Here is a 22342-nt window from a genome sequence, read left to right as displayed (position 1 = left end):
GACTTTTGGATTTAGGCTAACTGGTTAACCCTGCCTGATGGAGAGAAACCGCATTTATTCATAAAGTAGAGCCTTCCTCTATTCAAACTCGCGTTATCCTCGAGCCATCTAGTTACTCTATCTAGCAACTCCCTCCCCTCGCTATTCTTATTCGGTATCGTTCGAGGAAAAGGGGAGGAGATTCTTATCGAGTGTCGCTTGCTGGCTCAGGAGAACTTTTAATAACTCCGTAAGAGCCACGACCTCGTCGATGATCTCGACTTGGCAGCCAACTTGGCACACTCGTACCAACCTCAAAAATCTAACTAGCTGCCTTTACAATAGGCGCTCGGTTGCGCGCGCAGATCCTGCAGAATCCTGACCCGCGGGCTTCTGGCATAAAATCGCATCGTAAAACGTGTCTCTATACTTTGTATACTTAGCCCGATGCCTGCCCCAGTTCCCCATCGCGAAATGGCGATCAAGATGCATCGCGTGCGTGGCATCGGATTATAGGATGTGCATCGAGAAAATAATAGGATAATACGAGGGGGAAGGGGATCGTTTTTAATCGATTTTTAAAATAGGAATAGAATCGTAAATGGGCGAAATGATTTCAAATTATACGAAACGTAATTATATTGAGATCCTGGTGAAAGCTTAGCTATCGTCGAACGAAAGAGAAGAAAGGTTGATCATCGAGTTGAAGAAAAATTTACGAGCGAGGAAGATCGTTCGAGGGGAGTAGAATCGAAATGGTCCCTAATGGTGGATTAAACGTGATTGGCCGATTCCTAAATGGATGATCGATGTATTAAAGAAGCATGCACGAAGGTAACGATCACCACGCGGAACGGTTCATCTTCCACGAGAGAACGAAAAGAATTATCCAGTGCGGAGGGAGTAAGAAGGCGATCTCACCGCACTTGCAACATGATTTCCCTCGGGACATCTCGTTCCCCGACGAACCGTTACGGTATCACGATCGCGTCTGTTTAGACGAAAAAGCCAGAAATTCGGTTAATTCCGGTTCTCGTGTAACCTTCCACCCTTCCTCTGTACAATCCCTAATCATTCTCGAAAATGGCTTTCCTCCACTAAGCGTGATTACAGTACCTATCTAGCCTAGAAAAAAACTTCGATACTAGAACGGTATTTTGTGCCGTGAAAAATATTTTTAGAGAACGTTCTCGATTGTTCTCCTCGTACTTGCAAGTTCAATAGGGGGGGGGGGGGGTTACGACATAGGGTTTTAATAATAAAAAATTGAAAAGAATCGATCCAACATATAACTTCGATGGAAAATGATACTTTTCTTCTCTCTGGAAAATATCTGATAAATTAACAAACGGATAGATTTCGAGCAAAATTCGATTTCCACGAATCAACCACATTTCTTTGTTTCCATTTTCAAAAAAAAAAAAAAAAAAAAAAAAAAAGATTCGAATCGAATTCAAATCTTCCACAAATTTTAAATTCCATCGTTTCAATATAACTTCCATCCTCGATTCCATCCCACGAAGAGCAAAACCCGATACTTAACCCGATACTCGCTTCCAAGCACGAGGATCATCATCGGTGAAAGATACTGTGGCAAAGTTTGATCTTTAAACAAACTACCCGTGTAACTTGCTACACACTTGCTCGCCATTGGGGATCACCGGATCGTCATAAATCCCTTTCACACTGACCCCAAGGCATTTTCAGCCCAAACAAAGCTTCCTCCCATCCTCCCTCCTCCCCCTTCCACCGCTCTCTCACTCTCATTTCGTCGCTTGAAAGCACTTTTTTTTTCTCCTCCTCCTCCTCCTTCCCCTGTTTTTTTTTTTTCGCCTTTTTGTCGCCGAGCCACGCGCGTATGTATCGCGTTGTGTGTCGCGCTGTTCCGTGTCAACTGTCTGCCGAGCAGCGTACGGAACAATGGAGCGGCGAGCCGGGGCTGGCTGCAATAGTTTTGCCGACGTTTCGCATTATTCATCCGTGGCCGCGATGCAGAAAGGAGAAGCCACGAGGAATGGGAGAGGATGGAGGGAGGGAGAGAAGAGGAGGAAAAATGGGTGAAAAGGGGTGAGGAATGAATCGTGCCACGGTTTGACAGACGAGACGACGACGATGACGACGACAGCAACAACTACCACTACATCGATACATCACGTTCGACATCACCTGTGCCGTCGACCCACATCTTTATACGCTTTACGCTTGTGAAATTCCACGAGTAAATTCTCAACCGATTGTCCCCGATTTTTTTTCTTTTTTTTTTTTTTTTTTTTTCAGTATATAAAAGCGTATATCCTTCGAGGAAAATACGAGGGACCGGTGAAGAGTGACGCGAAGTAGTCGGTTGGATAAATCGCGGCAATCTTTTGAAGATTGTCTGTGTAATTGAATTATAAATAATAATCAGGGAATTTAAACGTTGAACGTGAAAATAGGCGTAATCGCGCGATTAATGCAACACGAGAGAAGTAATTTCACCTCGCGGAAATTGAATTGCTTCGAATTCGAAGCGGGAAAAAAAGGAAAGGGGAAAAGACGTAAGAGAATCGCGCTTATATAGAATCTGTTCTAGGAAAATTTCTCATCGTTCCCCCGATTTAAATGTGAAAACTCTCGACTTTTTCAGAAAGAGAATTTATACGAGAATTTACACTACCTATTCCCAATGCTCTCGTTTCTTTCTTCCGCGAGAGTTCGAGGACCAACCCCTTAAATTCCTTAAATTTAAATTTTCTCCACGAATCGTGCCACCCTGAAAAACGATCCCATAATCCGCACGTGTAACCACCCCGCCTTCCTCGGAACGAATACGATTCGTGTTCTCCTCGACTCGATCGTGGAAAATTTTATATTCGAAGCTAAAAGGATAAAGTTACTTTAACGAATATTATTCGAAACATTCGAATAGAACCTCTTCAAGAAAACATTATAAAACGTGAAAGGATGCAATGTCACGACCACTTTCAAAGCAGTGATTGTGATCAAGTAGGATGAAAAATATTATCGTTATGCTTTTTTCTTTTAGCATTAAAAAATTCCATGGATTCCTCGACAAATTCTTTCTTCTTTCTTACTTTTAGTAGTGATTTTAATTTAAAAAAAAAAAATTGATTACAACTGATCAATTATATAGGTTATTTCTTAAAGCAAGTTTACATAAGAAATTTTAAATTTCAACTATTTTTCAGCGATTCTCGCGATGGAGGAATATACGATGGACGAAAGGCGAGTAGTAGGCCGTGGTGGAAGGGCGAGGGTTGGCCGCTTTAGCCGGGCGGGGATGGCTTTAACCGGTCGATACTTGGTTCCACAAGCGTTACACCGGGAAGGGGTGCGGGAGGAGCGTGGCACAGCCCTGATCCTGTTGGCCGGACATCGACGTTTGCCAGCCGGACGTGTAATCGCGGAAGAAAGCTAAGACGGATGCCAAGCATGAAGATATTCGGGTACGTTCACCTATCGAATTAACCTACTGAGCTGGACAATCTTGCTCCTCCTTTTTTTTTTTTTCCATCACTTTGAATATTCAGTATTTTGTTTAACGAAAATTTTGAACGGATTGAATTGGAGATCAAAAGTAAGATTGAACAAAAGTTTTGAAAAAGTTGTGAAAAGTTAATGACAAATTTTAAGGAAGAAATATGTTCCTCGATTTTGAAGAAAACAGATGTGGATAAAGTGAACGTGGATAAATGAAAGAGCACGTAATAGCTAGCGTAATGTAATTTTAAAATATATAACAATACGCAAAGTTTAAATGATTTGCATGGACATGTGGATGTTTTAGACATCATAGTAAATTTAATTTTCCAAAAAGCCGATATTATTTTCCGTTATACGCTGTTGTTACAATTGTTACCAACGTTATTTCCAACTGCATTACAGTTGAATCGAATTATAAAGTTGCGGATGTCGCGCATCGATCATCAAAAATTAAATTCAATTTTACTTTTGACTTCATACTTTCTTTTCTTGAAAGTAAAAATAGTCTCAAAACCGCGCGAGACAAACGAAGGAAATATTGCAAGCAAACAATGATACAATGAATATCGTAGCGATAAAATTAAAAACGATAGAAAATTCAACGAACAAATCCTGCTGCGAAACACTGAAGCAATACCAGGCCCTCGTCCGTTTTTTTCCGCCAATCGAACCTGGCGACTTCGTCGATATCGATTCGCGTAATCTCGTCGAGGAACGAGCGCGTCCCTTCCATTTCCTCGTATAAAAATAGGAAACGCGTTGCTGGACATTAACTCGTGGCCAACTCCTCTGGTAAAAATTAGAAATCGCTGCTCCTGACAACTCTTCCTCCTCCTCCTCCTCCTTGTTTACCGTGGGGGGAGGGGAAAAAAAGTGGACAGTAACCAGACCAATATCGACGACACGGATTAATTAAACGTCACGACGCGTTTCTCGTTTCGAAGGGTCAAAGTTCAGATCGATTCAGAGAGCATCCCAACGTTTCGGAAGCGCCTTTCGGAATCCCGGTCTTTCTTCTCTCCGGAAATTGCGTCGATAATAAGACGATCGAAAAAAACCTTTGCGACTCTTTTTACTCGATTCTCAATTGTCAATAATCGGCACCGGAAGCGTCAAATTTCGCCATTTTTTCCCAAAAATTTTTTCCAATTCTCCTAGAATTTTTAAATCATCGAACCCGTTCTATTCCATCCATCGATGATACACTCACTTAGAGAAAACGAATTATCGAATGAGAAAATGGTAATAATAATAATAATAATAATCCGTAGATCGTTAAATCAATCGTAAATAATCGCCACGTTGACAAGTGGTGCGCTTGGAGGCGTTTCCTCCAACGCAAACAAACAAATAATGATCGCGAATGGGAGCGAGATAAAAATAGTAGATTCGCGTGTTTAAACGCGGATGTAAGGAAACCCGGTCCGGCTCGTTTCCTTCGTGATCGATTCGGCCCCTTCTCCATGTGTATAACACACGGATTTACCAATAATAGGAAGGTAACCGGGTAATGGTGGCTAAACCTAGCCCCGATCTAAATTATGCCTTAGCCAGGCTGTTTAAACGCCGGCGAATACGATAGAGAAGATATCTGTCTGCTCGGGCCACGTCAGGATATTACTCGCGCCGTTAATTTATGCGTCGTTTCGCGAGCTGATTAACTCGGGGATCCTGTGTTCTCTGTACGTGTTTAATCGCTCGTATCGATTATTGAAATTCTGCCCGACGAGGGATTTATTAGACGAAGGGGAAAGCCGAACTCGAATTCTTCAACAACTTAACATCTAATTGCATTTCGTTATACATCTCGTGAATCGAATTCGATTAGATGGATTAGATTTTTTCCTCGCCTTTCCTAACGAGAATGGAAAATTATTAGATAATGAAAATGGCGTATGGAGAAAACGATCGTTGAATTGCGAATAAGATTATATAATTGAAAAACGTGCGTGGAGAATGGAGGAAATTGTGTTCAGATATCTGAATCGGTTGTCGTCGAGATATAACCGCTCGAGGAAGCGTCCTCGCAGTATCGAAGACAAGAGATTATGAATGAGTCCGCGACCCAGTGACCTACATTTTTTCCCTTGGAAAAAACGCGCGCTACGATCTTCCAAGAATCGTATACCTACGTTTGTTCCAGCAATTCTCAGGCCTGTCACTTGTGCCTGTTTGGGATAGGTCAGTGGGATTAATACGAGCGAGAGAGAAAGGTTCGGATAAGCGAAAAGGACGGAGATAGTAAACGATTAAAAATTACTCTCCTCTTTACACGACGATATCTCGGGAACCGAAGGTCGTATCGAGATGAAGTAAAAAGCGTTTTAAAGGGGAAGGTTCCCCGCTTCTGATCATCGTTCACGAGTTCGCAGGAAGTCGTTATCCTCGAAAGTTATAGCGGTTCAAAGTTTTCCTAATTTTCAATCGGGTTTTGAGGTGAAAGGATTAGAAATTATTCTTTTTCTTTGACGGGAATCAGGATCGAGTATTGAGATGAAAAAAATGGGTTTTAAAGAGCGAGATTATATCATTTTCGAATGATGGTTTCATTCGTTGATCGAAAATTCCTGGATCACGATGTGATTTTTACAGGATAAAATAAATGTGATATTTTGATTATTTTTGGGAACGAGTGAACGCATCCGACGAGTTTCCACACTTGCACAAGGTTCAAATAAAAATACCAGTGAAATGTTAGAAAAATTTATCTCGACAAGAAATACACAGAATATTTAATATACAATCGCGATGAATTTTTAATATCGAATAAATCAACAATTTTCTTCCCGATATTTTCCACGCGTATAAACAATCGCAAATAAAAACAATTTCGCGATCCATCGATTGCGAAACACGCTAATCTAATAATCAAAAGAGAATCATTATAATTTCGATACGATCAAAATAAAAACTTATCGTCAAATCAATACTTAAAAAAATCATCATAGATAAACACACTCTCTACCAAATAATCTCGCTAATCACGCTCTACGATCGAAGAATATAAGAATATGAGAACGATGAAGAAAGGGGAAAAAAAAAAAAAAAAACCCAAAAAAGAGAGAATCGTTTAAATTGGAAACGCGCACCGAGTTTCTGCAACCCGTTCTCAAAGAGACGCGATAAAACGATCTTTTTATGAATTTTTAACATTATCGTGCAAGAAAAGGGAAAATTCGAAATGCTCTTTCTTTCTCTCTCTCTCTCTCTCTCTCTCTCTTATATCCCGAAAGTCGAGGATGAAAGACGCGACGTTGGCGCGTAAAAGAATCGTTAAGAAAGTAATTTGAACCGACACGGCTCTTTCCACCACTTAAGCGCATCGGTCGCACAGAAATTGATCCCACCTCGTGCACGTACGCGTACCCCCTCTCTTTTTTTCTTCTTTCGAGGGAAAGAGGACTACTGGAAAATTTGCTTTTCAAAGAGGACCCACACCCATCCTCGAACGCAACCCCGCGTAAAAAGATAAAAGCCCGCCGGATGAATTATTCTATTTTCCCCAGTGTTACGTCTTCCATCCGCCTCTAATCAAGCGCGGATAAAGCGCTCTTCACGGAGGAGTCGAGAAAGGGGGAGGAAAGATAGAGAAATACGTAAATTTTGCATCTCGCCAACGGAGAGATTCCTCTTCCTCATCTTGGGAAGCAACGGTACACGAATACGTTGGATGGAAAAGTATGGTGGAGTGGAATAGAATTAATATTCGAAAAAGGAAAAAAAATACTTTCACCTTTCTTCGATCATTTCTCTCTCTCTCTCTCTCTGTCCAACTCCAACGTGTTTCGTGTCATTCTCCTCTATCCAATCCCATCCCCACTCGAGAGTTAACTCGATAGCCGAGATAAGTGCTAATTAGTCATGTGTAAGGCCGATCTAATTACGATACACGAGGACGAGGTCGAGCGAAGTGAAGAGAGAAAATGGGAACCTTGAAAACGGAAGAACAGCTACTTAACACAGCGTGACACAGTTAATATGGCTCGTTGGCGACAGATCCACATTTCTCTCCCCCTCGGCAAACCCGTGAAACGCGATTAATATCGAAGACAATGCACGACGAATCGTGAATTATTGCGAATCATCCACGAATTATTATTCCTTTCGATGTGGCACGAACGAATTCGAATTCTTTTTTTTTTTTTTTTTTTACGAATGGCATTGTTAAAGAGAAACGGAGAAATTGTGATATTAACAATTTGAAGATTAATGGCGTGGTAAATCTCTCTTTTGAACTTTCAATTGCTCGCTTGGAATAGAACAATGCAAACAATTGTAAAATTGTTATATATTTCAATCTGTTCGTCGCTCCATACAATTTCAATTCTGGTAAACAGATTTCTTAAAAATTAATGGGGTATTATTATAGGGGGATGGGGGGGAAGTGTGTAGAAAATTTTTCACGGATATAGTATGTATTCATTTGTTGGAATAAATGAATTCGAATCGTGCCATCGTCAATAATCAAGCCTGATGATTATCCTTTAAATCGTTAATTTTGGATTATTCGAAATTAAATTAATTATATAATTGAAACGATTAAACAATTCTTCTCGTATGGTTATTCATTACACAAAAGAGTAACAATCTTAATATTATTTTCGTACGCAAAAGAAACGAAAATTATAAAAAGTAATTACGTTAAATATACGCCAATTTAAATACATATCCATCGAGTGTTGGGATAATCAGAGTCACTTGACTCCGGCACGATCTACATAATTTGAATAATCGGCATTCCTTTTCTCTTCGATCTGAACAGTCTATCCTCGTCGATTCTTAATTTATATTCTTAATATACCATATTTGTAGCTACCAATTAGCAATTACAAACGAAAGGATGAAGTAAATGGCCAACATACTTATTTACAAGTATCGAGAATTTTGTCTTTTTCGTTCAATTTTTTCGATAAAAATGATAAAAAAAAAATATATATATATATATAAAGACAGCGCTCGTCCAATAATAAATGAAACACAGAGCATTTGATTCTGCAATTTGCAGAGATCTTTCGAACGTGCGTTTCGAACGATTCTTCAGAAGAGAATCTTGATGCTCCTTAGCTGGAGATCGATTTCTCTCGAGTTGTTTTCATAATCGGTAAAACCAGTACCAAAAGATGGATAGGTATCGAGGATAAACAGGACAGGGAGAAAAAAAAAAAAAAAGAATTCCACGTTGCTTGGCGCACGTTCATTGCAAAGTCACGTATTTATCGATCACCTTGTGTGTACATGTGCGAATACAGAGACGATGGAATGGCGATAAAACGAGAGAATTGAAAATCGAGAGAATTTTTTAAGCATTTTTTTTTTTTTTTTTTTAAACTCGCACGCTTTATTACAGATTGCGTGGAATTTGGTATTTTGGAGGATTCGATATCGATTTTAATTAGATAAATAAGCGAGTTTTGATTCTTTGCTTTGGAAATACGCGTGGAAACTTCGGATCGATGCGTATCTGAATTCTAATTATGTAGATGAACGAATGATTTATCGTATTAATATTGTCAGGGAAGAAATTTAAAATAAAATGAGTAAAAAGGTTAGAGAATTCAAATATTTTCATATTTCAGAATTTATTTGTTACACGTATTAACATTCGATTGAAGAAACGAAAATAATTATATATAATCATCTGTTACATTCTTCGAAAGCTCGGGATAGAAAGAAAATGAAATTAATATTTCGAGCAATTTATATAAATTTATTTTAATAGGAATATTATTTTATTCATTCTGATTGTAACACGAGTTACGTAATGAGCCACCCTCGACCCTTGTATCCATTGAATTAATCATAAGATTGATTGATTTTTTTTTTTTTCTTCTACTTCCAGTGTTAACGTTTACTTATATCCCCTCGAAAACAATCGAATAACAAGATAAACATCTATGACTCTCTAATTAATTTATGAATTGAAAATATCAGAAGAAACAGATATCTTTTATATTCAATCTTATGCTCATCGATACACATTTTTCATAAATAATTCATGATAATTATCCTTCGTTTAAATCGTTTCGAAAATTATTTTTTCAAAATAATAAAAAGGGGGGGGGGGGAAGTTTCGAAATTTCGAGGAAATTTTGTTGCGTCCCAAAAACTCTTATTTCCAATTTAAAAAGATAAATATCGTACAGATTAAATTTAAAAGAGATAAAATGATGACAAGATCGAACGGGTTACATATTTCAGGTGATTGTTGCAGGCAAACTCGCCTGTTGACAGAGTTAAATAATCAAAGCGTGACACATAGACACAGAAGCCAAGTTTCCGTCGCGTTTCGGAATCGCTATAAGATAATTATTCGTCTCCCAAGTTCGCATCATTTTCGTACGAAACTTGTGAAAGAAAGTTTCTTCGTTCATTAACGAGCAGCACAACATTCCTTTCTTACGTGATGAATTACGTGTAACGTTTTATTATAAATTTTTTCTTTTGTTTTGCGATAGCGATTACAACATTTTCTCTAATTTCGATGGTTAATTAAATTAAATTTAATCGTAAAAGAAAGAAAGAAAGAAAGAAATGTGTTTTTAGTAGATGCAGATTAAATAAATAATGAATTCAATTTATTCAACGTTAAGAAAAATATCATATTAAATTAATCGATATTAACCTTTCCCACGGTTATTTTACAAATTTCATATTCGCTTCCATATTTTTTTTCCCGTCCGGGGCAAGCTTCGCTCCATTACACTGTTTCCAATAATATTTTTAAAACCAACAATATTTCAGTTTCTTTCCAAAAAGGCCAACAACGAGAAACACGATCCCTCTTCCTTACGAATATAAACTTCGATTTTTAATACCAGACTTTTTACTGAAACCAGAGAATCAACAAACGTATCGCAGCAAATTGATAGCAAATTCATATTGATTCAGATGGCTTTTCGATGGAGAAAAAAAAAAGAAAAAAAAGAAACAATCTTTGCACAAAGTTGCACTCGATACGAAACTTCTTCTCGATAAAAACGATTTATTTATCCAACAAATCCAACAACAAACAAAACCTCCCAATAGATATATCAATCCGTGGACAATGAAATTACAAGGATATATATATATATATAGATGCATAGATGGAAAAGAGGAACGAAAGGCGTCAAAGGAGACCACTGGGTTGCCAAACTAACGAAACCAATCGTTCTTCTTCGAGCAAGCACGATAAATAGAATCGTTGGAATTGCGCTTCTCTCGACAACTGGAACGCGTACAATTAAGATGGCGAAACGGTGGAAAATCCGAGGCCGAGTTTATCAATCAATTCCCTCCGATGTATAAAAAAGGAAAATGCAAGGAGAGGAAGAAAAATAGGGAAGAGGAGGAGAGAGGATGATCGTTCGAAAAAGAAAATAAATTTCATGGTGAGTGGATGTCATTTGCATTTTACTCTCGCGCTTTCGATTTATTTGTTTACATCTCTCACGATGAGTGGTAATATCGTTACATAAGTGAAAAACAATGAAAAACATCGCGTTGAAATGAAGAAACGATCGAATTTTCAATTCAGACGTTTCCCGATCATTTCCTCGTCCATAAAATCAGAGATGAACGTCGCAATAAAACCATGGCATTTCTGAGCAAACGGAGAATTAACGAAAAGCGAAGAAGCATTCGAAACAAACGTTCTCCTCTCGTCCCAAGGAGAGGAGATATTAAATATAAAAATGCTCGATGTGAGAATATCCCAAAAATCCTTTTGAAATCTTTGTCGCTTCGTTTTATTTTCACAATTTACTTTTGATTTAGAAAAGAAATTTTCTTTTTACGATTTCTTGACGAATAAAAATGAAATCCTTTTTTTTTTCTTGAGCATAAATATAAACGACAGGGGTATCAAAATTTTAATCAACCTTATATTTACAGTGCAGTTACTTTACGAGACTCAAAGAAGACACGATCGAGACAAATCGTGTGTATCGATTAACGATTAGCCAATCCTCTCGACCATTATTTTGGCACCGTGGTTATCTCTGGGAAGAGAGAGAGAGAGCCGTTGAAAAGGAGGAGGAAAGTGGAGGAAAAATTGCTTCCACCAATGAAACTTGCCACCTCGAACGATTGCCACGTAACGGAAGTAGTGTCGTTGTTCCCTTTCTGAATGGTGTGCGGATAGACGGGGCAACGGTTTCAATTTCGATTCCCTTCTTCTTTTTCAGCCAATTCTCCCCCCTTCTCGTTTTACGTGTTCTCGAATTTTGTTATTCGTAAGCTTCTTCTCTAAATCGTTGTCGATAAATTCGCCCGACAATTTTCAATTTTATTATTTCTCCTCTGTTAAAGTACTTTCAATTCTCGAAAGAATCGTTCCCGCCATTGACGCGTTGTCAATTGTCTCGATAACACGTTTAAATCATTTTTTTTCTTTTTTTTTTTGTTCTCCATACGTTCGTGATTACAGGTTTTACAGAATTTTTTAAAAAGCTCTAATGATTGTCAAAATTTTGAGAAAATGATCTCCAATAATGAAACTCGTCGGGGTGAATTAACACAACATTTCAATTCCAATCTTATTGCCATTGAATTTTATTTAATACGAGAAATTTCGCAAATTTTCTTAATATTTCTTTCTTTCTTTCTTTCTTTCTTTCTTCTCCCTTCGAATCTCGGTAAAACCAATTCTTGAGGTTGGAAATTAATTTTAAAAATCTCCATCCCCATAATGCGCACGGGCTCTTGGAACGAGGTTTAATCCAGTGGATGTAACACTGGAAGACATTTTTACGCTCGCAATAAAACCAGGTTTAATCCGTTCCTCCGTTTAATCCAAACAGTCGTTTCCTTTAATTATTCCAGACTAACGAGATTTCGTTCTCACTTGGCGAGCAGAAACTTAACTTGCGATCTCGAGAATCGAAACTTCGTTCGTACGTAAATTTTCGTTTTTCCAATTCGATTCAGGATAATTCGATTCGCAAAACACCATCTATTGCATCCACTGCATTCAAATTATCAGAAACAGGGAAAGAAAGATGTAATTTTTCGAACTTTTGTTCGCGATTGTTCATATGCTAATTAGAAAATGATAAAAAAAAAAAGAAAAAAAAGAAAAACAAATTTCGTTCCATCGATCGAAGAGAATCGTTTCACAAGTATCTTCCTTTATGTTTAAAGCTGTTCGTTCATAAGATCAAGTATCGTAGATACTGTCTTTTACTTTTATTCAAAATTGATCCAAATTTCACATTTAATGATAATCCAAGAATTATCATTTACTCGATTCACCGATCGAAAAATAGAAGATAAATATCAATGGGAAAACGACAAGTGTTTTTTTCGAATATATTTTCATAAAGGCTTGTTACGATTGATATTAAATTGAAAAGTCAAAAGTAAAGAATGTTAGAGAAAAAATGTTTTTTTTTTTTTTTTTTTTTTCCTTTTTTCGTTTGTAAATGAAAGAAGAGATTATTAATAGTTTCTCTGTAGATGAAGTCGTAAAGGTCGTATGGATATCAACTTCAATTTTTCAAATGGAATTATATAATTTGTAACATGCTAATCGATGCAGCTGGTTATTCCCTATAAAGAGATATCGAAGCTGTTTACGTGGAACGTTTATTACATGCGTTTCGAAGAAAAAATTTCAACAGATAGAGAAATTTTGCACACGAATGCAAATGCAAAAAAATTCAAGATATAACACCGATTATGATGATAGATCGAAAGAAATTTCTGTTGCATGCGTTTGGTCGTAAAAATTCACGAATAGTTTCCACGAGTAGTCCATTTGTAGTCTAATCATTATAGCGTAGAAGATATAAGTTAATATTTGTGAAACTTATTATTGTGAAAGACAAGAAGAGAATAAGTTTTCGAAGTGTTTCGTGTTTTTCGTACGATTATACAAGATATATAACTTTAATTTACAATATCCTCCAAACTAATGACTCTTCGATGCAAATAGCTCGCTATACTTTTTTTTTTTTTTTTTTTTAAGAAATAACAAATTGCATTAATTAACGCAAAATTAGATAATTCCATTTAAAACGTGACCTTATATTTATTCCGTTCACAGAAAACATTATTAACATTGCATAACACTTTGTATCGTCACTTTGTATCAATAAATTTTTCCAGTTCATAAAATTCGTTCCTTTAAAAAATATTTCGTTCAGATAAAAAACTCGACACTCTATGTGTATCGAGTTGTTAAGCGGATAAGAATTTTAACTTTATCGAAAATGAATTAACGTTTTCATATTCAATACACGATCTTAAAATTAATTACAATTAATTAATTCGATCGATTTATTTTATTAATGTAATTTTATTAATTTTATTAATTTGTTCCTTCAATTGCCATTACACAGTTCATCGCAATACGCGTATATCCCTCTTTCGTGATAAAATACGTATATATAAAAATAACATTCAAATTATCGTTCACTAATTTGAATCGACACATAAGAGATATTATTCAATCTATTCTTGAATAGATTTACACGTTTAATAGAATCGCTCGTTTCACATGCGAGAACGAGCTAATAACTTTAACCTTTACAATTCATACAATGCTATATCCGATATATTTATTCCTCGTCACGCCATCACCGGTCTATAAAATATTACGAAAAAAGAAAAGCAGCTGCCATAAACACCGATCTCTCGAACGATCGTATTATATCGAGCAGCATATGAAACGCGAGGAGGCCAATTGCCATTTTTCATTCCTCCCTTCAAATATATACTGTTTTCCTCCCCCTCCCTGAAAGGGTACAATTTCCCGGCAGAGCCGCGTATAAACAAATCCCGGCGTGAAATAAAATACGATTCTCCGCAAGGTGGAAAAAGGATATCGATTCGCGTAGAAATCCCCGAGCGTGCCCCATAATTTTTACCAACCCTAAACCACCACACAAACGCCACACCGATACAAGACCCCCCCCGAATACAGTGGATGCCTCGTAATACGAACGCCTGGTATGCGAATATTTTATCTCGCAGCGTGTCATATGAATTCGTGTTACAGAGTGCGAAACAGCTTATCTCCTTTCTCCTGGTGTAACGAGAATACTGCTTTGAGAAATGGACAGACTTTGAAATTCGGTCGAATAATTGATATTTCGTTACGAATTTTAAATCAAAAAATGCTCGAACGAGCGAGTTCATTTTTAATTTTTATAAAAAGAAAAAACGGGATATTAAATAACGAAAAAGTTTGGAAACTCGAGGGGCGTGGATTCGAAGGGTTAATTCTATCCCGGAGACAGCCACGCGGTTATGACATTTGTCCGTGCGTGTAGCGAAATTCTGGCGCCGTCGATTATTTATAGTCGTTCTAAACATACACGCGGGGCCGGTCGAATTTGGATTAGAAAACTGTCCCGCGAGAACGTAAGAGTGACGCGCTTAACACGCAACCTAAGGGAATTATCTTCGTTGAACGCAAGGAGAGGAGGATTATTTTCGTGCGAATATTCCAGTCGAGGCCGTTCCGCATCGATCTGTCCACGATCGAATTAGTCAAACGAGACGCGTTCGAGCACGCTGTATCGAATCGACCCGAGTAAACAAATCGGATTCCTCGAATCTGATTCGTCGAACAAATCGAGAGGATGGTGATGAAAATGGTGAATATTAATCGATCGATGCTTTCGAAATTTTACTGATGATGGATAGTTTTATTATTCGCATCTCTTGGGATTTTTGCATTTTTTTAGGGATGGAGAGAGTGAATAAGAAGAGATTGGATTTTTATCGTATACTTTTCGAAATTGTTGGGTTTTTGAGTTTTTTGTCATTATTTGTTTTTTAGGGTTGGGGCGAATGCTTTGGATTTTGGGAATAATTTTATTATCTCTTGCGATTTGGATTTTTTGGGGGATGGAGAGAGTGAATAAGAAAAGATTGGATTTTTATCGTATACTTTTCGAAATTGTTGGGTTTTTGAGTTTTTTGTTATTATTTGTTTTTTAGAGGATGAATGAAAGGGGTTGGGACGAGTGCTTTGGATTTTGGGAATTTTTATTATCCGTTGGGATTTGAATTTTTTTTTAGACTTTTTCGTTGTTGCGATTTTTGAGGATGATGCATGGAGGATGAAAGGGATTGGGGATTGAATACTTTGGATTTTGGGTATACGCGACTTTTATTGTATGTCTTTTCAAATTTTTACGTTTTTGTTATTATTTGCGTGCGTCTTTTGAAGATAAAAGGAGTTGAATCGAATACTTTGAATTTTGTATCAGTTTCATTCTCTTTATAAAAGAACATTTCAACGATTAAGAATAGCTCTGACTGATTCTAATATTATGTATCGCAAGTTTATCGAAAGATTAAAAGAAACGGGTATCGATATAAACGCGGGTCCTCGACGTATCGTGGCTGAAAATAAGTCTGCCTTCGATCCGGACGCCCAAAAATAATATTTGCAAGGTGGAATCTACAGGAAAAGACTTCGAGTCACTTGGAGTAATTTTAAATCGAGAAGGAGACAGATCAATTTTTAATTTATTGAGCGAGTAATTTAAAAAAAGAGAAAAAGAAAAGATCCTCAATTACATTTTTCATAGACAAAATCAATAGTTAAAAAAAAAAAAAAAAAGCAATATCTCCATCCTCTTAACACCGATTTTTCCATCGCGATTTGAAACTTTCAAATCGCAAACAGAAGAGGAGTCAATAAGTAAAACCGTAGTATTTCACTTAAGTCGAAGAACCTCTCGGTTAATCTTCCAGCCGAGCGTTAAAAAAGCAATTTCCTATCAGAAAGTACCGATCCAGCTCACGTACTCGATCACTCCGTGAACCTTAAGCCTCGACGTAAAAACCAAGAACAACTTTCTCCACCTTCGCTAATCCCCGAGAAATCTATGAGAAACCAATTAAATCCCGAGAAACATCGCTCGTAAAATCATCGAATCTCGACCAAGAAGAAGAAGAAGAAGAAGAAGAAGAAGAAGAAGAAATCAATTTGAAATCATTATCAATTCGAATCGGTAATATTTAACCAAGATTATTCAGCTCGATTATTATTTTGCACAAACTGTCTTATTTATTTTTCAATCTCCACGCTGTTTCTTTCTTTATATTTCATTAATACACGATAAATCTTACGAAAATTAGAAGAAAAATTAATCACGCATACGTTTACAATACAATAAGAATAAAAATGGAAAACTCGTCGAAACGATGATCGTTCGTCGACTCGATTAAAAACAATAAATTCAATGCTAAACAATTGTTTAAATCCACAACAAGATCCGCAATTTCGAGTCCGTAATGGTTGATCCCGCTCAATTATTCACGTGTACCTTCGTTCCGAGAGAACGGGATGGATGTAGGGGATGCGCGTGAAATTTTAATTCGAGCGAGGAGGGATCGCCGTGATATCGATTAAACTTGAGAAGCGCTAGGGCGGGATTAGAAGACTTCTCGTGAGAACGATTTCTCGTGGGCTGCAAGTGGCGTGAAACTTTTAAGGCCTCGGGATTTGCCGGTGTAAAATTTCTTGCCCGATTTCATCCCCTTCCAACGATATTTCCTTCGAGACACGCCGAGGCGAGCTTTGTTTCGAATATTCGAATAATCGGGAGTCCAGCCTTGAATTTTCTCGAATTCTCGCGAGCAAATATCGCGGCCGGATTAATTTTCGATCGATAAACAAAGAGGATTTCGAATGTGAATCGGCGCGTTACAAGTACATGGGCGAAGCATGAAAGTTGTGGATTTAGATTTGAATTTTCAAGTTCTACTCGAACATTCTTTCTATGATGGTTCTTTGATCGATTGAATAGAATTTGGGAGCAACACCTAAAGTTTAAATTTTCTTCTAGATTAATGTTCCAAACAGTTACCTCCCTTACTTTATACTTTTTTCATCAAAAGTATTATACTCTTCTTTACAAAAAGACATTCATCGAAAAATATTATAAATTATATTATAATCACTTGTAACGTCCTTACGAAATACAACAACGTATCCTTAGCCTCGAAAAGAAAATTCTTTCGCGATAATCGCGATTCGTTCGCCACGACTCGAATCCGTCTTATTTCACGATCCTTTATTTATAGAGGAGGGGATAGAAAGAAGACTGATACGCAAAGTTGCTGGGCCGGGATGGATGTCTCGTCATCAGGACGAGGGAAACGGCCGGTGCGAGGTCAGCAGACGATGAAATTCCTGAACCGCGTGTTGCATAGTTCTGCACGCCTATTTTCGTCCTGTACCGCTTGCTATTATTAGGCGCTGCCGTCGAGAAGGGCGGAAGGGGGCGGGCGACGAAGGAGCGGTGCGACGAGGATGGAAAAGAAGAGGAAGGGAGGGGAAGATAGGAAGAGAGAATGGTGGAGCGAATACAACACATGCGACGTCCACCCAACCGCGGCCACGCTTTTAAAACGTGCGCACGGTGCGTGACACGCGACACACGTGTGAGCCGAATTTGTCCACCGATCGCGAAAACACGTGATCGACGCGCGCGCGTCCATATCGAATATCACTGTGTATATAACACGCTCTGCCCATGGTGTTATTTCGAGGCGCACGAGCGCGGCTTAAGTGTACCGTGGCGGAGTACACGCGGGATGGGATCCTAAAAATAGCGCGGAACACGTATTTCCGGACCTACGGCAACCGAGCTATTGTGACACGGTGAAAGTGCCACCTTCTCTCTCTCGCTCGTTTGCAATTTTCGCTCGAGCCTGTTCCGGGTGCGAGCCAGATCCAGAAGAGGAAGAATTATCGTCTCGGTTTCTTCTCATTTCTTCTTTCTCTCGATCACGATTGAAATGTTTTTGAATTATGGGAACTGAATCGCGGGAACTTTGTTTTCTTTTCGGTTGCGATAATCGATATGCAGCATTTAGAAATTATTGAATTATTGAAAGATATTTGGAACGAATTGGTGCGAAATGGCGGAATTGTGTAGATGAAATATCGGAGTAGATATTTTTTTCTTCTTGTTTGGCCAGCGTTAAATTAAATAGTCGCCCATTTAGGCTATCGATTCATGGAAGGAAGGACAGAGATAAGCCGCAATGCGTCAATTATGTAATGAACATTAAGCACTCGGCTCGAGCTGATTTGCTAATTCTCTCGCGAATATGGGACGTGGGGAATTGGTGATGCATTGTTATGGGGGTCGATGGGCGTGGTGGTGATTCAGGCCAATTCGAAAGTCAGAGCAGAAACGATCAGATTTGGTTTATAGCGCGGTGGCTTTGGCCCGTGACTGAGCGATGAATTTCGCCGAATTTGCCGAATTTATGAAAAATATTCCTCGATCGTACGAAACTGTTTCTATCGAGTTTTAATCCTCGAGTGAATTATCAGGGATCCGAAAATTATTAATTATTTCGCGTATTAACGAAACAGAATAGATCGCAGTTTATGGAAATTTAAATTTTTACGGATACAAATGCATGAGTTTGACGTGAAGAAGATTCCGATATAATTAAATTGACAAGTGTCAGAAGGAATTGAAGGGATCGATACAATTCGAATATCAATTATTCTTGGAAGGTTTTTATCAAAAAAGAGGCGATGAAAATGAACGAAAACGTGAATTGGCGCTTGATATTGCTTTGCTCGTTTCACACTCGGCTACTTTTTTTTTTTTTTTTTTTTTCATTTCATCTAGACTAAAACGGCGTGACGTTTTACACGGGAGCACGTCTGTTCCCGTTAATCAGTGGGACGCAAAAAATGAGGCGACACCGGAGGCGCCACGGCTAATGAATTTACGAGCAAATCCTGCAATTCCGTGCGCACGTGTCGCACAGGGGTGAACTCGAATTTGATTCCAGCCCCTGCCTCCCTTATTTTCCCGTCATTAACCCCGTCGGACGAAAACAGTCCCCCCCTGAAACTCTGGGAACGACCACCATCGTTTTCCATGAATTTCAATTTCCATTAATCACAATTTTCAAACGAAAGGTTGTCGTGCACGAATTTCTGTATCGTTGAACGAATTGAAAATAAAAATCTTATCACCCTTTTACTTTTAATTCGAAGAAAATAACGGTTTTATCGAAGCTCAGTTTTAAAAGTCCGAACTGAAATTATTTTGCAGCACCGGTGGAACAAAAGTTGGCGTAAATTTTCTATCGTAAAAAATAACGAAAGAAAATTATTTTCCGAATGAAACGCCAATTTTTTTTTTTTTTTCATAATAAGAGAAAGGAGATAAATTAATATGTAAAGAGGAAATGAAAAAAAAAGAGAGAGAGAAGGGCCGGATCGATAACGTTTAGATTATCGTAATAAAAAATGCAACATCTCCACGTGTTGTAAACGCGAGTTATACGTGTGCGGAATACGGCAATTTAATTCCTCCTTATCTTACGCAACCACCGTTTTAATAATACGTGGCCGACGTAAAAACACGCGACAATATTCCACGGTATGTATAAGTAAGCGTAGACACGAGCTCCGTTTTATCGATCGAGCCGGTCGCCTCGGGGAAATGTCTCCAGGGAGGAACCCGCCAGGACACGTGAGTTACCCTCTTACACCGAGCGTATCCGAATCGAGACGAGTTGTGCCGAAGTCTAGGCTAGACGCTCACGCGAATTCTGGTGAACAGAAATTTCTCTAACGAGTCACTGGCAAATTGTTACGGCTGTTCTGGGGACTAGGGAATTTCTGTATCCTAGTATAGTTATTACTAGCCGCGTTTTCGGGGGGCTCGCAACGCTCGAACGATTTTACGCGGGCATGATTTTAAGGAAATGGAATACCATAGATGGAATACCTGTGGATGTAGGTTATGTACGATAGTTATATATGATATAACGTTGACATAGAAGATGGTTTACTAGGGAGTGTTTTTTAGGGAGTGTTTTTTAGAGGAAATTTGGGATATAAGTAACGAATATTACTACGTTTTCCGCATGAAACGAGAAAGAGGCAAGTGATAAGTATAAAGTATAAAGTTATTAGGTATAAATAGAATATTATTCCAAAACGAATAATAATTTGAGGAGAAATAGGGATGAATGAAAAGATGAACGTGTAGAAAATAGTTTCTACACTGTACGTATTTCACGAGCAAATCAATCCACTGTTTATCAGTAGGAGAAGCCTGAAAAACGCGGCTCATTAATAATCCTTTCCAACCCAAATAAGAAAAGACCCGCCTCGAGTGGAAAGATCGATACAATCTCCATCTTTCCCCCGAAAAATTCAGCCAAGCCGAGCCAAACCTGTTGGCAATTTTCCATCCGAAGAATCGATACGTGGAATGGTAACAAGCCCAAGGGAGGACAAGGAAGGATAGGAATAACTCGCGAAAATGCCGGCACACGAATGGCAAATATTTGCGGAAAGTTCGACTCGGTATTCAACCCTCGATTTTTTTCTCTCTCTCTCTTTCCACTTCCACTTCACAGCGTTTCTCCGTCGAGAATGAGATTAAAAAAAAAAAAACGCGCAAGTGTATCAGAGACAAGTGATACGCGAGGATCGAAACAGGAATAAGGGGAATAAGTATAATAAGCATAATAATAATGAAAAGGTAACGCGTTAATTAATACGAGCGAGAATGGTGCAGGGTGCAGGAACGACCAGTGCGCAAAATCTCATTAAATACGATCGAATCGAGAACCTCTGCCCTCCCCACGCGATATTTTCCGCGCGGATATTACCGACAAATTCAACTTGGAGCAAGGATGGATGAATTTTCCGACCGTGCACATCATCCAAAACATCCTAATATTCGAGCCACTCGAACCCGTGGGAGTTATCGATCGATTTTTCCGTATCTGAAGCTTATCAAGTTTTTACGACCGATAACGTTCTCTCTCTTTCTCTCTCGCGCGCCATTGGGAGTTCGCAAGCTTTTGCGAATGACTGCTTTTTTTCTTTTTTTTTTTTTTTTTTTTTTTGGTTTGTAAATCGATAAAAGAATCGAGCTTATCTCGTCGAGTTTAAAATAACTAAACTTTTACAAGTCGAATGCCGATATCTTTGAAAAGTTTATGATTATATGTGACAGAGTGTGACGAGTCGATATTGTTTTCTTTTTTTGAACTATAGATAAAGAAAATAAAAAAATCCAACAACATAGGAATTATAGGACGATCCTTGCTTCTTTATCGAAACATTTCGATTACGTGAAAAGAAATAGAATTTAAATTGAGATGTGTTTTATTTTGAATATTGCAGCCAATTTTTTCTGTTTTTTTTTTTTTCTATTTATTATCGTATGATAGTGTACTCTATTGTTATTCAAGATTATATAACTTACGTACAATTCATATGCGGCGATAATTTTAATGGAATGTTTATTCGTAGCCATCAAGTAAAAAGAAGAATCTTTTGAATTAAAAGTATACGTCGAGTTATTAATACGCTACAAACGTGTGTATATATATATATATATATATATATATATATATTCCAGCGTATTATTATCTCAGTAATAAGAATAATAAAAAACATATTTTTCGTTTCAAAAATCTTTATATAAACATTCATAATATTACCTTTCAAATTTTTCTTTTTTGCAAGTATTACGATACAAATCGGCACATATAAAATATATATATATATACATACATTTTATCCATTTATTTTCGATACGTTAAAAATCAACGAACCAATCAGATAGTAGGCGGACAATCGCCCACGATAAAGTACGATAAAAATGGCAATTGAATTCTACGTGGAAAATTTCCGAGAAACCCTCTCTAAACCCCCTCTTCCCTTTTTCGTTCTATATTAATATTCAATAAAAAAGAAAGAAAGAAACAAACAAAGGGAGAAACAAAGGTGTGTTTCCTGCACGGTCTGCATCTTCGACTCGAAAGAACGCAGCTTATACATCGAAAGAGCGAGAGAAGTCGTCGATAATCTCTGCATCGCCATTTCTCTTTAAAATTGTACGTGTAGAAGCAACGTGACTCGATTGCATCGAACGGTTTCCCTCCA

The 22342-nt window shown here is 37.9% G+C and overlaps 1 protein-coding gene and 1 long non-coding RNA gene across 15 annotated transcripts in view; one reads left to right on the top strand and one right to left on the bottom strand.

Moving 5' to 3' along the window:
* LOC147658284 (uncharacterized) overlaps positions 1-22342 on the top strand; it is a 43449-nt gene that overhangs the window by 3036 nt on the left and 18071 nt on the right. Inside the window, exon 2 of the long non-coding RNA XR_015290728.1 lies at positions 3168-3425. This is a non-coding gene — a long non-coding RNA (uncharacterized LOC147658284). The remainder of the gene's footprint in view (positions 1-3167; positions 3426-22342) is intronic.
* CaMKII (Calcium/calmodulin-dependent protein kinase II) overlaps positions 1-22342 on the bottom strand; it is a 131356-nt gene that overhangs the window by 96105 nt on the left and 12909 nt on the right. The window lies entirely within an intron of this gene.

This window comes from Apis florea, unplaced genomic scaffold (assembly GCF_048593485.1).
Source record: "Apis florea isolate Af1SG1 unplaced genomic scaffold, ASM4859348v1 contig_2291_pilon, whole genome shotgun sequence".
Taxonomy (NCBI): Eukaryota; Metazoa; Arthropoda; class Insecta; order Hymenoptera; family Apidae; genus Apis; species Apis florea.
This window is presented reverse-complemented; position numbering and strand designations above follow the sequence as displayed.